Consider the following 14,787-nt stretch of genomic DNA (forward strand, 5'->3'; position numbering starts at 1 on the left):
AGATAATAAAAAAAGAACGATGTTTTATAGATTGTTATGTTTTATTTAAATTTTCATTAAGACTGTCCCATAAAAATATACATGGGAACCAGGGAAGGCACTTTGTAATATTTTTAAAAAGAACTAAAACTAGTTCACGACATATACTTCTAAGAAAATAACTCCTACTGTGGGGTTGCTCAACAACCTTGACTACCATGAGGATCTTTAATGGCTCTTTATAATCACTATCACACTCTTTATCTGTTTATAATCACTATCACACTCTTTGTGTGTTTATAATCACTATTACACTCTTTATCTGTTTATAATCACTATCACACTCTATCTGTTTATAATCAATATCACACTCTTTATCTGTTTATAATCAATATCACACTCTTTATCTGTTTATAATTGTACTAGTTCACTCATTCAAAAACAACCACAGAAGAGTTGAAATGTATAAAAAAGATATCACACCTGCACAATTACCTATGCTGACTTGCTGTAATTTTGTCTAGCGGAATGAATAATTACTTATGCCTATTAATCAATTTGATTAGATGTTACAAACTGCAAGTGAATATTTATTTGACAGCAAATTCAAGTTCTGTGTGCCTTGGAATTGCAAAATATATAAAGTGTAACTATTCCATTTCCAATAATACATATATCATATCAAGAGAAGTGTTGTGATGTTACAATTTGGTCCGAAATATATCAAAAAGCTTTCTATTTAAATGAACTTGTTAAAAATTCTTCCTTCGTTTTATTTTTTCTCATTAGCACTTTGTTTTTCAAAATAACACTGATTTTTATACGACCGCAAAAAAATTTTTGTGGTCGTATATTGGTATAACGTTGGTGTCGTCGTTGTCGTCGTCGTCCAAAGACACATTAGTCTTCACACTCTAACTTTTAAGTTTAAGTGAATGGATCTCAATGAAATTTTACCATAAGGTTCAATACCACAAAAGGAAGATGGGGATTGATTTTGGGGGTTATGGTACCAACAGTTAAGGAATTAGGGGCCAAAAATAAGCATTTTTGTAACTTCCAGACATAACTTGTGTGTAAGTGTATGGATCTCTCTGACATTGTACCACAAGGTTCCATATCACAAAGGGAATGCTGGGATTGATTTTGGGGGTAATTGCCTCCAAATTTTAGGAATTAGGGGCCAAAAAGGGGCAAAAAACAAGCATTTTTCTAGTTTCATGACAATAACTTGTGTGTAAGTCTATGGATCTCTGACATTGTATCACAAGGTTCCATATCACAAAGGGAATGCTGGGATTGATTTTGGGGGTAATTGCCTCCAAATTTTAAAATTTTCCATTTTAAATTGGTTATTTCTGATTTATATATAAAAGCAAATAATAATGATATGGTTTGAATAAGTAAATTAAAAAAATTTAAGTTCTTAGACCACTTTCATTCTGTGTCAGAAACCTATGCTGTGTCAAATATTTAATTACAATCCAAATTCAGTGCTGTATCAAGCTTGAATGTTGTGTCCATACTTGCCCCAACTGTTCAGGGTTCGACCTCTGCGGTCGTATCAAGCTGCGCCCCAGCGGAGCATTTTATTTTGTGTATATATTTATGTAAATACACATGTTTTGTTTTGTGAGTGTACTGAACATTTTAATAGATGATATGCTTGATCCTTACCTTAGAAATCCTTGTAAAAATCCATTTATGTAGATCAGTTAAAAATTAAATGCATAGTTCAGTACATAATTGTAATGTTTATACAAGTTTTTACTACACTGCAGTCCTTTAGATATGAACAAGATTTTTTTTTATCTCTTATTAATATTACTACAATAAAAGAAATATTGTAAATGGAAAAATGCTTGAAAATAGAAGGAATATCAAGTTTGTATAAATGGACCAGGACTATCAAAAGAATTCTTATTAGAGGAAATGATAAATAGAATAAAATAAAAACAATTCCTCTCACTGATTATTGTGATTATGTGAAAAACCAAAAGATATATCAATTGCTTCCATTATTTCATTATGCAGGGAAGGAGATTACATCTGTCTTTAAAACTATATATGTGTAATGTCTGTTTATATTGCTTATGATTGCTGTTAACACTATATTCAAGCAAAGAAACAATAAAAAAATCACATAACTTTGCATTTTAGTATCCTTTCAGAAATATATATTGCCTAGATAGTAATCTTTGCAGATGTGACAAAATGGTCTATTATTTTATATTTTTATATTTATACTTTGTAAAAAAACACTCTGATTCAAACAAAAAATTCTCTGAAACTTGACATCAAGATGCTTGATTTTTTTTACAAACATATTTGCTAAGTTTGGGGGACATGTTTTTCATCGAACAATCAGCATTCAAACGGGAACTAATTGTGTCCCTCTTCTTGTCAACTTGTTCCTTTATTTATATGAGACAGACTTCATACAGATGCTTCTTAGGAAGAATGAAAAGAAGCTAGCATTATCCTTAAACTTCACCTTCCGCTATATAGATGATGTCCTCTCACTAAGTAATCCAAAATTTGGCCACTATGTTGAAAACATCTATCTTATTGAAAATGAAATAAAGGATACCACAGATTCATTTAGATCTAAGTCTGCCTCATATCTTGATTTATATCTAAAAATTGACAATGCGGGTCAGTTGAGAACAAAACTTTATGTCAAAAGGGATGATTTCAGCTATCCAATTGTAAACCTTCCATTTATATGTAGCAAAATTACAGCATCACCTGCATGTGGAGTATATATATCTCACAGTTGAAATGATATTCCAGAGCTTACGTTTCCTATTATGATTTCCTTCATTGCATGATTATCAGGACGGGTGCCTCATGTGGAGCAGGAACTGCTTATCCTTCCAGAGTACCTGGGTTCACCCCTGGTTTTTGATGAGGTTCGTGTTGCTCAATCTTTAGTTTTTATGCCCCACCTAGGGGCATTATGTCTTCAGGTCTGTGCGTTCGTTCGTCCGTTCGTCTGTCCCGCTTCAGGTTAAAGTTTTTGGTCAAGGTAGTTTTTGATGAAGTTGAAGTCCTATCAACTTGAAACTTAGTACACCTGTTCCCTATGATATGATCTTTCTGATTTTAATGCCAAATTAGAGTTTTGACCCCAATTTCACGGTCCACTGAACATAAAAAATGAAAGTGCGAGTGGGACATCCGTGTACTATGGATACATTCTTGTTTTTAGTTTCAATCCATTGAGCAGTTTTAGAGAAGATTTTTATGGACGACAGACGCAAAGTGATGGCAAAAGCTCTCATGTCCCTTCAGCATTTACATTTGCATGGAAATCTTTAAAGTTGGTTAGTATTGACATATATGAGTTGAGAAATACTATTAGTTACATGTGCTAGTGGGGTCAATTATGAGGCGAGAGCGAGTGAAGGTCAAGACCTAAATGGAATTCACTGACCCTGTATATTTCGTATTAGGTCACTAGCACACTTGTAATGAATTTATCTTATATGGGGAATTAGACGTAGTATTCAGCCTTAATATCACATCCGCATCTCTAAGAAATTGTTTTGTCTAAAAACAAAGTAGTTTTTATGAGTATTTACTAAAACATATAGGATACATATTTGGCAAATCATCATTTACTACTGCAGTTGTCTTAAATGTACACATGTGATATTTACACTTTAATTTGTTATGAATAAATACTACGGATTGATAATGAAGAAAACATTTTTGTCGAATCAGCATTTATTATTTAAGACATGACTTAGTTTGACCATATTGTAATGTCAGTCTCACTACCCTGTACTACTTCCTTCTATACACTTCTGGAACCATTTTGTCACTTAAAACTACCATGTCAATCACTAACTGCAGCTCTTTCAATCTACTTAATCAGAACATCCAGGAAGCATTTTTAACATCACTTCACAGTTATTTCAAAAACATAATTTACTCAGATTTTTAAGTCTATTACAAACTAGTCTGATGAAATGGTTTTAAAATGTGATTTTGTACGAGCCTAGCCGTCTGTCTATTAGGATGAGTCGTTGTTGAGAAGTTTGAAGAGAACTGGTAACAAAAATAAGAAAACTGCAACAGAAAATAAAATAGTCCGTTAATAAACAAGGCTACTCCGTGTTAATTATGATCAGTGTTAAATTTGTGAATTTTAGCTTAAAAAAAATAGCGAGTCTTTTTTTTTCAATATGTAAGAAATGGAAATATATCTAAGAAATTTTATTGAATTGTACAAAACTTGTGAAAGAATTTCGAATAAAGTCAACGACTTAGATTTGCCAAAGTTTCACACATGAAGTTCAGTTCAGTTTTTTGTATGTTCCTCCATTAATTGTGGAACACTACCCATAGGGTACAATTGTAGCAACTATATACACCTTAAAATATAAGGGAACATATAAACCTATGTACAGATAAATGAATAAGGGCAATATTTTTATTATATCATAGGATAGTCATTGCAGTTTTAAAACATAAAATTAATTAATCATAATAGTTATATTATAAAAAAAAACATGTGCTGAGGTGTAAGAAAAAGTTAAGTAGGAACTGGATATATTTACAAATAAAATTTGAATATTTAAGTAATTAACATGAAAAATAAAAATTCCAAATGATTCATACTCGTGTCTGTAAAACCCCTTAATTTGTATAAACCAAGATTTAATTGTTTTGTTAAACATGCTTACTTAGAAGAGACTGGTCTGACTGTAAATTTGATATTCCTCCAACACTTCCGAGTCCTTGATGTGGAGCACTTATGGAATATGGTACTGGGTATGCCAAAGGTACTGTATGGACATTGCCCAAATAATTATCATAAAGTCCATCAGCTTTAATGCCGCAAACGAAAATCACACCAATTGCAACAATAACAGAGAATATTCTTGAAGTCTTCATCTCTGAAAGTGTAATAATGAATCAATAGATATAGGAAGATGTGGTATGAGTGCCAATGAGACAACTCTCCATCCATAGATATAGGAAGATGTGGTATGAGTGCCAATGAGACAACTCTCCATCCATAGATATAGGAAGATGTGGTATGAGTGCCAATGAGACAACTCTCCATCCAAGTTACAATTTATAAAAGTAAACCATTATAGGTCAATGACTAGATGATGATGATAATGATCAGTGTTAGGCGTCCAGTGAAAACTATTACATGCATATCAAGACGAGAACTTGTTAGTGTTATAGATATAATAACACTGATTTGTATAAAGCCGAAACGATGAGCAATTTTAACATGCCAGTTCACAAAGTAACAGTCTGAAGGAAGACATGTTATCTTTCCGTATACTTATTATAATTATTATGATTCTAGACCAACCACTCTTTGCTATTACTCATAAATGATTCACGCTTAACCAAGGATTTGTATTACTATAAAAATCCTTGGCTTAACTGAGTAGTAGCAAACACGAATTTTGAAGTCTATGATTTGAACTGCAGTCGACACGAAGCCACCATCAAGGCGGTCATTGACTAGATGAAAAGTAAACCTGTCGATTTAGATCAGCCAATTGTAACGTCCAAACAAAGAACATCTGGAAAGTCACATGTAGATGTATTATAGAAACTTTCAAAGATGAACCCAAACCCTCACGACAAAGAACCCTAAAGCCGATACTTTGTATACTCTAGAATACTTTGAATACAATATTGTGTGCTTACAAAAGAAAAGATAAAAAAAGACTACTTTTATGTTTATCGTGATTCTTTGTCAAACTAAATTATATACCAATGATTATCTTTCTTATAATTATTTCTTGTCCCCCATGTTTATGTATGTTCCACTGCGCGACTGACTCAACAGGTGAACTCGGAGTCTCTTCTCATTCTTTTTATGCTTCTTATTTTGTTTTGGGTTGTATTGGCAAACATTTATCATCTCCATAAAAGAACAAAGTTCAAACTTTGAACCAAAAACTGTAACTTTTTGAAAGCACATTTTATGCAACAAAAGCCCTTATGCAGATTACGGTTGTTCATTCTACACTTCTTTAGCAATTTCTGTAACTAAAAGCCATTCGACACTTAGAAGTAACAAGTTTAAAGACTGTTGTCAATTTTGTAATTTCCTATCAGAGACATATATACGTCTCTGTTCATATTAATTTAATTTCACACCTCTTGAGACTTACTCATACACCTATGTTCAAGATTTAGATAAACATTCACAGAGAAAAAACCTTAAAAGTAAATTGTAACTTACTTGTTTTATTTGTTCTGTTTAATTTGTAATGAACTATGAAAGTAAGAGAAAAAAAAACATTTATATATGATTTATTACAGAATTTTATATAATTTCCGATGACGTCAAAACATGGTTCCGGTCATTTCATCTTTTCCAATTCAAAGTATATTAATTACTTTACACTATTGCATAAAGTTATGTGTCTTTGCATTGTAGGTATGACATGTATTGGTATTGGACACTAAAACAGTAAATTCTTTCACCTGAACAAAACTTGCAGTGAAATGATAGTACGTCTTATGGACTTCAGTTATCATTGAAGCATTAATTGGTATTGGAACTAAAACAGTAAATTCTTTCACCTGAACAAAACTTGCAGTGAAATGATAGTACAGTCTTATGGACTTCAGTTATCATTGAAGGTTTAGCACGGCCAAAAATGATAATTGATTAATTAAAATATGAAAATCGACGCGTTACATTTGTGTGAATTTGTCCTACGTTTGAGCGAACAATCTTCCACATTTGTGCGAATTAATTAAATTTTCTAATAAAAAAATAGATAAATAAATAAAATACCGTCCACTGAAATAGAAAAGTGGTTTAAACGCAGCCAGGATTTGTGATTGCCAGCGGAGAAAGTTTAGGACAGTCTTGTAGATGTTTAATGTCACAAATGCCACAAATGCCACTGAGAATGAAAGCCGCAAATTATTTGCCAACTGTTTAGTTGAAAATTACGTCACAAGTGAGTCTATAATACCGTCAAAAATGTGTTCAACTGATCCAAATGAAAGCACAAAACGTACCCTGAACAATGGCCCAGAGTCAAAGACAGCAAGGACTATATTGTTCATTTCAAGATTACATAAATGTGTTTTATTCCAAACAAGATATGATTTTAATACATAGAATGTTACTTTCCAGTAAATACAAACTGCATTTTATCAAAAACTTTGCTATTTGACATACCTCTAGTGCTTTTTAGTATTTATATAAACGAAGAAAGACTTTTCTTTCATTATATAAATTATCTATAAATATAATCGATTTTAAACAAAGTTCAGGCTATGATCTGGATGAAAACACAGAAAAAAACTCGGATGATCGAATACGCACAAATTAACGTTATACATTTCAAAATTCAAATTCGCGCAAATGTAAGTCGTCCATGAAAATCATTTGTGAGCAAAATTTTCTACCAGACACCGAAATGATAATCAAATATCTTAAAATAAAACCATTATAAACATTATAGAATTTAATGCAATAGTAGCCATTTTATTGTATACAGGAAGTTTTACATGTAAATGATGTATACATTATAGTGCATGTTATTACAGTGCCACAGGCAAAGTACTGTACGCGTGGCTCAATCAAAAAAAAAAAAAAAAACATTTGACCTCAATGGAAAACCTTAATATTGTATCCTCAAAAGACTGTATATGTAGGAAAAATAAAGAAAAGTCAACAGAAAAGGCATTGCATGGTCAAATGCAATATGCAATGATAGTACCGTTGGTGGTTAATAGCCAATATGAAATATATTCTACTGTATTAGCAAGCCGACCAATGTTACATTTATCCATATATATACATATGTATTATTGAATCTGATTAAACAGACTTTTTTTTTGCATCGGTTTACCATTTTATTAAAGACTTTGCGAAACATCATGGGTGGCAATAATGTCACTGAATATATTCAGAACAATAACAAACCAAACAATAAATAAATAAGAAAGGTAGGTCGAACCAACAGGGTGAAGGCCTAAATTTTGACTTTCGTTAAAAAAGGAAGTTTATTAAGAAGAGATAGAATGTTTGACTTGCTGAAAAACAGGACATTGCATTTCAATTGGATCACCTTCCAACTGGGCGTGGCAGGGTATTTAACTATTTATACATCCCAACAGAAAACAACTTTCTCTAAACTTGAAAAAGGCTTATCTCTGCATTTCGCATCCAAGACTGAAATGCTTATAAATTAGTTAAAAGATATACAAGTATGTAGTTTTAATGTTTGATAGTTAATTTTTCCTACATCAAGTTTTCATATTTTTTTTTATCATAAATAATTATTTTTAACGGGCGAAACATTGATGACATTCGTAACCGATGTAAACTCTTACAGTGGTATGTTATATGGTCTCTCTGTAAGTTCGGTTCAGGTGAAAGAATTTAGACTACGTTTTAGTGTCAAATACCAACGCCATACCTATACATTGCAAAGACACATAACCTTATGCAATGTTATAAAGCAATTCACTTTTTACTGTGAAATAGATAACATGAAATGACCGGAACCATGTTTTTACGTCGTCGGAAATTATACAAAATCCTGTAATAAATCATATATAAATGTTTTGCTATCTTTCATAGTTCATTACAAATCAACCAGAAAAATCAGAAGTAAGTAAGTATTCGCTCTTTAGAATGTTTACTTGTGAATCTTTATAAAAAACGCTTCAATTATAGTTTATTACATTTATATACAGGTAAATCTCAAGAGTTTTGGAACTATATTAAAAGAACAGATCAGAACAATTACAAAAAAAAATTCACAACATACGATGTTTAGCCTCTTAACTGGTTATTTGTTAATGTAGAATGGTTAGTACAAAACTAGTAACAGAAGTATAGAAGAACAATATAATCTCCACCTGAGCATTTCCTGCATAGAACATATGCATTTTTATCACAGTTTGATTTTTTTGATTTAGTGAAAAGTGTATTTGGCCTGTACAAAACAAAACAATAATTAAAAAAGTAGAATGGGAAGAGAGTTTCTGCTGTGGAGTCAGCAAAAGGGCAGGTGAAACTGGTATACATACAATTGGGGACTCAAACAATTTAAGGAGCAGGAAAACCATTGGTGTATATTTTTGTTAGTACAAAAATACAAAAAGTTAGCTTGCTCTTCAAATTATCTGTTCTCACTATACTATGGTGGATTTAAAGTATTTTTAGTACAAATACATGTAGTGTAGAATTTAGTCTGATCAAAAAGACTTTTAGAAAGTTTTGATTGGAATGTTCTACGTTTTTTTTTAGCTTTCCAGATTTTTTGGTTGAACATACCAAATGACTTATCTAAACTTCCTAACGACAAGTGTTATATTTAGGGGCCAGCTGAAGCCCGCCTCCGGGTGCGGAATTTTCTCTCTGTGTAGAAAACCCATTGGTGGCCTTGGGCTGTTTTCTTTTCTTTGGTCGGGTTGTCGTCTCTTTGAAACATTTTCATCTAGTTATTGATTCAACATTTACACTTTCAGAGATGATGAGTTCAAGAATATTCTCTGTTATTGCTGTAATCGGCATGATTTTCGTATGCAGCATCAGAGCTGATGGCCTTTATGATAATTATTTGGGCAATGTTCATCTAGTACCTTTAGCATACCCAGTTCCACACCCTATCAGTGCTCCTCCTCAAGGACTCGGAAGTGTAGCAGGAAATCGGTTAAATTTACAATCAGACCAGTCTCTTCTAAGTAAGTATGTTTAACCATAGAAGTAATATTGAGTATAATATTTTAAGATGTCTTTCTAAAATGAGTACACATTTGGAATAATCCCCCCCCCCCCCCCGGATTATTACTTCGTGCGCGAAACTTGACATTTAATTTTACAAATCTATCTAGTAATGAATAAAATTACTAAATATATTCTCGTTTCTTTTAGGGCCACATATTCACAAATCTAACACAGACTTTGATTTATGTACTTCAGACTTTTTAATTGATGAATTCTAAAAAAAATTAAAAAGGATTTTTTTTAATCTCCAGAATTTATACGAAGATACGTATACAGATGAGCAACAACAACATATGTGCTTTACTGTGATACATTATTTCCCATACATTGTTTTTATATAGGCTTTGTCATTTATACATACTAATCCTGTAGCTTTTATTTATTAATTGAATTAAACATTTTATTTTCTGTTGCAGTTTTCCTATTTTTGTTACCAGTTCTCTTCAGAATTCTCAACAACGACTCATCATAATGGACGAACGGCTCGGATCGTCCTAAATGACATTTTAACAGCAAATCAATTCTTTGGATCAAAGTTTGTGGCAGATATGATAATCTGAGTAGAATTGTTATACTGGTTTCCTGATTTTTCTGATTTAGTGAAGAAACATTATAGAGGTTACCAGGTTGTTGTGATTTTGTAGATTGAAGGAGCTGCAGTGAGTGATTGACATGGTAGTTAGTATAAGTGACAAAATGGTTTCTGAAGTGTAAAAAAAGAAGCAGCAGTATAGGTAGTGAGATTGACATTACAACTTAGTCAAGCAAAGTCATATCTTAAATAATAAATGCTGATTTACCAAAATTGTATTCTATATTATTACTCATTTAGTATTTATTCATAACAAGAGTGCTGCTTTCTGATAACGATTGAGTTATATGTTGGAAGTCTTTAATATCAATATGTTCTACTACATATATCACTATCTATTTTTACATGATATGAGGTCAATGTCACTTGAGCCATGCCAGATGAAAATGTACACCTTACAATAATTCCATTACTTAACGTTGATCACTGACCCATGAAATAAGGTCAAGGTCAGATGAACTCTTCCTGACTGACATGTAAACCTTACAATCATTCAATACACAAAATATAGTTGTTCGGTTACTTTTTTGTATGAAAAGTTAACATTGAACAATGATCCATGAAATGAGGTCAAGGTCAGATGAACCCTACCGGACAAACTTTTACACCTTACAATAATTTCATTGACCAAATACCGTTGACCTATTGCTTATAGTATCTGGGAAATGGCCTGAATTACGAGAACATTACTTTAACAAATGAACCATATAAATGAGGTCAAGGTTAGATGAACTCTTATAACGGGAAAGTTCACCTAAAAATCTTTCCATTCACTAAATATAGTTGATCAATTTCTTATAGTATCTGGGAAAAGGAACAAATCATGAAAACATAACGTTGACCAATGAACCATGAAAATAAGGTCAGTCATATGCCCTGAAGAACTTGTACATCTTACAATAGTTCTATACCCAAATATAATTGGGTGAAGGGGACCTTATCAGGGAAATTTAATATAAACCAATTTACCATGAAAAAGGGTCAAGGTCAAACGAACTTTGCCAGACGGACATGTACATCTAATAATCATTCCATATACCAAATAAACGACCTATTACTTGAAGAACCTGAGAAACAGTCCTTATCCTGAAAACGTAGGATTAACCAATGATCTTTAACTAGAGGCTCTAAAGAGCCTGTGTCGCTCACCTTGGTCTATGTGCATATTCAACAAAGGACACTCTCCAAAATTGCAGACGAGAATATAATTCAAGACAAAAATCTTGTGTTTTGTTGATCTTGGGAAACACTGTTGAACGTTTATTTATATATATTTATATAATGTGTGTAGTTCATGATGTTCAAACTGCTTTTTCTTTTCTTTGTATGTGTACTAGACTATTGTTGTTTCTTTTTGTTATTGTCTTATTAATGTCTTATATTGTAGTATGCTCCTTGTGAGCCCATTTAATGGAAATAAAACACCTTCTTAATCTGTATTGCTGATCAGAAGATAAAAAAAAATAAACAGATCAGATTTAGTGTTTATTTTTTTTTTATCTTTTTCAGTTTTTGCTTAAAACACAAAAATCACTCCTATAAAGAGCTGAGACTACTATAACAGTAAAGAGTAACAGTCTTCTAACTATTTCGGCAAAATTTGACTTGTTACGGAACAACCATTTAACTTTTAGGAAGGGGGGGGTTATTGTCTTTTCCTTAAAAAAATATTTTGATCCCCAATTTGATAAAAAATAAATATTCTGAATCCAGATTTTCCCCATACCTTATTGTGTTAAATTTTGAATAAAAAAATTTGATTGATAGCATCGAAAAAAAAATTTCTGACTCAGACAAAATTCCATAACCCCCTCTTGAAGTCAAATGGTTGCTCCCTTAGTAGATATTGCCTTGCTGATCATTATTGTGATTTAAAATGTCTATTTATGTATTATAATCTTTATTGTGTAACACAAAACGCCAAAAAAAAAAAAGGTAAAAATTCGTCATTAAAAGGCAATAACTGCAATCAGGAGTTGTCAGACGATTTCCTCCATATTGTCTTTAATTGTTAATTTTGTCTTGCTGATCATTTTTCCTTATGTAAGTTTCTATCTTACTATTGTAATTATTAAGATATAAGGCAAAAACGCAAAAAAAATTGGTAAAAATCGTCATCAAAGGGCTATAACTCTAATAAGGAGTTGACTGATGATTTCGACCATTTGACTTATTTGTAGAACTTGTCTTGCTGATCTTTTTGAAATTTTTATTATAGTTTTCAAGATAATATGCAGAAATGAAAAAAAAAAATAGTAACATTTGTCATTTAAGGGCAATTACTCCTATAAGAAGTCGTCTGACAATTTTGATGTAGACAATTGGTATGGCTCAACATTCTGAACATTTCTGCCACTGTCAGATTTTCTCTATTTATAACGGTTTTCAAAATAATAGACAAAACTTGCATTTTACCCCTATGTTCAATTTTTAGCCATGTCTGCCATCTTGGTTGGCAGGGCGGGATCATAGGACATATTTTTAAACTAGACACCCAAATGATGATTGTGACCAAGTTTGGTTAAATTTGGCCCAGTAATTTCAGAGAAGATTTTTGTAAAAGTTAGCAGACGACGACGGACGATTGACGCCAAGTGATGAGAAAAGCTCACATGGCCCTGTGGGCCAGGTGAGCTAAAAATGAGGTCAGTCAGATGATCTCTGCAGGATGAACATTAACACCTTAGAATCATTCCATACACCATAAAAAGACCTAGTGCTCACCAAAACTTAATGTTGACCAATGAACCATGAAAATGAGGTCAAGGTCAGATCATCCTTGCCAGAGGATATATATGTTAACCTAACAATTATACCATATACATGTAGAACACATATTTGACCTATGCTTATAGTAAAGTACACCATACCACAATTGGTCAAAGTCAGGTGAACCCAGTCTGATGGACATGAAAACTTTGTGAAGATTCTATATACCAAATATAGCTGTTCTATAAAAACTGAAATACAACTATAGTTTTTTAAGCAGTTGCTGAACAGTGAAAATGAAGTAAAGGACAATGGACATATGTTAGATGGAAACTTCAGAACATTAGGAATCTGTATACAAGATATGAAGTATCCATTTTTTTTTTGCATCGGAAATAAACACATTTATTCTAAAACCAGTTGTTAGCATGATACGGGTTATGTTCTTCTCATATATTTTATGATGGTATGATACTAAACCCTTAATGGGAGGGATTGTGCTTGATTTTCATATGATGAAGACATAATCTTTCAATCAGTTTAATTGAGGTCTGGAGCTGGCATGTCAGAAACAGCAAGTAGTCCTTTGTTAATTTATGTATCATTGTCATTTTGCTTAGTTTCTTTTGTTACCTATTCTGACATCAGACTTGGACTTCTTTTAAACTGAGTTTTACTGTTCGTATTGCTGTGTGTTTGTTTATTCTACATTAGCTAGAGGTATAGGGGAGGGTTGAGATCTCTCAAAACATGTTTAACCCCGCCACATTTTGGCGCCTGTCCCAAGTCAGGAGCTCTGGCCTTTTGTTAGTCTTGTATGTTTTTTTAATTTTAGTTCATTTATATGTTTTGGAGTTTAGTGTGACATCCATTTTCATTGAACTAGTACACATTTTTGTTTAGGGGGGCAGGATTTTCTCGCTGTGTTGAAGACCCATTGGTGGCCCTCAGCTGTTTTCGGCTCCTTGGTTGGGTTGTTGTCTCTTTGACACATTCCCCATTTCTATTCTCAATTTTATTATACCTTCTGAAATATAAGGCTTTATACAAACAGTTTATAATGTCTTTGCTGCTGGGTTAGCATTCTAGCATTCTGTGTGACTTTTATTTAGTGCAGGTGACAAAAAATTCAATAAAGTTGGTTGTAAAACCGAAATCTAGCAGTTAAGATCTGCTGAAGTGCATGTTTGGTTGTTCCAAGAATAAACATACAAACACCCAGTCACGTCATGTCTAATTTTGTACGTTTATCCTTATTTAAAAAAAAAAACACAAGCAACAAGTCCGTGTAGGGTTTGCAGGTGATGTGTTATATGAACAAATATCTGAACAGTATACCAAAACTAGTTTCAATATTTATTTGTTCTCTTTGTACACATATAGTATAAGGCAGAGGGTACATAATTAGACAGTATTTGTGATTTTTGTAAAATTTTGAATGCATTTAGAACAGGTTGAATTTCATCTGAATGTCAACAAAAGGATATACCAAGCATTTATACTTCAAGGAAAACACTCAATTAGAAATGTGTGAAATAAATTTTTAAATGCATAGAATGCACATAATAGGAAATAATGTCAAATTGACAGCAAACTGGAACTTCTGTATTTTGAAGGTAACTATTGTTGAACTTAAGAGGGCAGCTAGTAGGAATGAAACTGACGAATTTTAATATATGGTGCTTTCAGACTTGCTTGACCTGCCACGTTCTGTGCCTGATTTCAAATTTACCAAGGATCATATGTCCTGAACGGTAATAGGGATAATAGT

General features: G+C 32.4%; 2 long non-coding RNA genes across 3 annotated transcripts; one reads left to right on the forward strand and one right to left on the reverse strand.

Annotated features, from left to right (window-relative positions):
- Window positions 1-3,631: 3,631 nt before the first annotated feature.
- Window positions 3,632-6,218, reverse strand: LOC127732999 (uncharacterized). Its single transcript, XR_007996552.1, has 3 exons — window positions 6,200-6,218; window positions 4,671-4,883; window positions 3,632-4,053 (listed from the first exon to the last, which is right to left on the reverse strand). It is a non-coding gene; the product is annotated as an uncharacterized LOC127732999 (long non-coding RNA).
- A 2,361-nt stretch (window positions 6,219-8,579) lies between these two features.
- On the forward strand, window positions 8,580-10,523 carry LOC127732998 (uncharacterized). 2 transcript variants are annotated; one of them, XR_007996550.1, is made up of 3 exons: window positions 8,580-8,597; window positions 9,457-9,672; window positions 10,132-10,523. It is a non-coding gene; the product is annotated as an uncharacterized LOC127732998 (long non-coding RNA). The 2 variants fall into 2 exon arrangements; XR_007996551.1 differs by having other exon boundaries at window positions 8,580-8,593.
- The last annotated feature ends 4,264 nt before the right edge of the window (window positions 10,524-14,787 follow it).

This window comes from Mytilus californianus, unplaced genomic scaffold (genome assembly GCF_021869535.1).
Source record: "Mytilus californianus isolate M0D057914Y unplaced genomic scaffold, xbMytCali1.0.p SCAF_3, whole genome shotgun sequence".
In the NCBI taxonomy this organism is placed as follows: Eukaryota; Metazoa; Mollusca; class Bivalvia; order Mytilida; family Mytilidae; genus Mytilus; species Mytilus californianus.